This window comes from Nannospalax galili, unplaced genomic scaffold (genome assembly GCF_000622305.1).
Source record: "Nannospalax galili isolate Female #2095 unplaced genomic scaffold, S.galili_v1.0 scaffold1674, whole genome shotgun sequence".
Lineage (NCBI taxonomy): Eukaryota > Metazoa > Chordata > Mammalia > Rodentia > Spalacidae > Nannospalax > Nannospalax galili.
The window spans coordinates 5,254-7,250 of NW_008334667.1; the positions used below are offsets into that span (position 1 = coordinate 5,254).

The 1,997-nt window shown below is 42.7% G+C and overlaps 1 long non-coding RNA gene across 1 annotated transcript in view; it reads left to right on the plus strand.

The window, feature by feature from the left end:
• Positions 1 to 1,646: 1,646 nt before the first annotated feature.
• LOC115069661 overlaps positions 1,647 to 1,997 on the plus strand; it is a 3,397-nt gene continuing 3,046 nt past the window's right edge. The window contains exon 1 of the long non-coding RNA XR_003848908.1: positions 1,647 to 1,781. This is a non-coding gene — a long non-coding RNA (uncharacterized LOC115069661). The remainder of the gene's footprint in view (positions 1,782 to 1,997) is intronic.

A 1,997-nucleotide genomic window follows, 5' to 3' on the forward strand; every position in this document is an offset into this window, starting at 1 on the left:
TAATAATAAAAATAGTGCCTGGTTCATAAAATTCTCATAGTTACTATATAAAATGTTGGTGAGGGAAAACAGTTTTTATACTGCCAAACAAATCTCGTTATTCTCCATGACAACTCATTGATAGAGGCAGGAATACAGATTATCATCCATAACTTTATAGCTTCAAAAATCAAAGTTCAAAATGTTCAATTATGGGTTGGTGAGATGACTCAGTGGCTAAAGGTACCCACCACCAAGCCTGAGGAACTGAATTCGATCCCTGGGACCCACATGGTGGAAGGAGCGAACCGGCTTCTTCAAGGTTCAGTTGTCCTCTGACCTCCACATGTGCACTGTGGCATGTGTCCCCCAATAAATATAATGATAAATGATTAGCTTTTTACATGCAACCAACCATACAAGCATGTGCACTATAATGCTCCATTCAGAACATGGATCTTTACCGTCTTTATTTCCACATCACAGCACTGCAAGATCCTTACTGCTATTTTAAAAAGCAGACTACCTATTTTTAAAAACATTCTCAGACACATTTAAAAGGCCATATTAAAAGCTACCAACCATTGGGGCTGGAGAGATGGCTCAGTGGTTAAGAACACCGCTTCTTCTTTCAGAAGACCCTGGTTCGAATCCTAGCACCACATAGCAGCTAACAACTCTCTGTAACTCCAGTCTCAAGGGATCCGGCAGCTTCTTCTGACTTCCATGGGGATTGCACAACATGGGTGCACTTATCTACATGCAGGCAATACACACATAAAATAACAAATAAAAACTTTTTAAAAAGCTAACAAAAGTAAAAGCTCTGGTTTGCATTCCTCCTGGCATCTTGAGGAGGACATATTCTTCTGGAGATATTTGGTAATGGATTCTAGTTTTTGATTCTTAAGCTTTGAGAGATTATTCTTGGGATTCAGGAAAGAATAAAGTCACCCCCCCCCACAACACATCCTCAGGATATTGAAATACTTTGGTCTTATTTCCCAGTCTGCTTTTCACGGCACCTGTTATTTGGGAGGATATAATAGTCATAAGTCAGTCAATGTCAATAAATATGCTTAACTGTTGGCAGGAGGGGGGCATCCAAGAGGGAAGAACTAGTAAGAAGTCTGGGGGACGGGTCAACGCAGCAGCACATGGGGGTTGTGTTACCAACCTCCTCTGTGCAAGCCTTACCACCCAGAAGATGGGGACCATCTTCAGTGGAAATCCATCACGGCAGTATTTCAAAGGCAGAGAGAGAGAGAGAGAATCAGAAGACAATTTGCAGGAATCAGTTCTCTTCTTCTACCATGTGAGTCCCAGGAATTGAACTCAGTTCATCAGCCTTGGCAGCAAGCTCCTCTAGCCCCTTTTTGCCAGCCCCAAATCTGCACCATTCTTGATCTTGTTTGTTACTTTTGTTTTTCAAGACAGGGTCTCCCTGTATCCCCAGCTGGCCAGGAATTCACTATGTAGACTTGACTAGCCCTGATCTCACAGAGATCCACCTGTCCCTGACTCCCAGGTGCTCATATTAAAGTATCATTACTCTTTCAGATTCACTTAATTGTGTGTGTGTGTGTGTGTGTGTGTGTGTGTGTGTGTGTGTGTATCTGTCTGTGTCTCTGTGTGTGCAGAGAGACCAGGAGAGGGCACTGGATCCTCTGAAGCTGGAGTTACAGGCCATTGTGAGCTGCCCAACACAGGTGATGGGAACTGGACTTGGGTCATCTGCAAGAGCAGCAAGTGCTCCTGACCACTGAATCATCTCTCCAGGACCTCTTGATCCCATTTTATAGGTGAGAAGATTGTGGCAGGAAGTTTTCAGTGATCTTTGGACCTAAATTTGTGAGTTTAAGAATTAAATCTTCCATGGTAATTTTCTCTCAATGTTAGTACAGAGTCTGGTTCATAGCATGTACCCCAGAAATCTGCTCTAATCTGTGCCTTAGGGGTTACAATACTGTATTAGTCAGGGTTCTCCAAAGAAACAGAACCAGTAGAATGAATATATA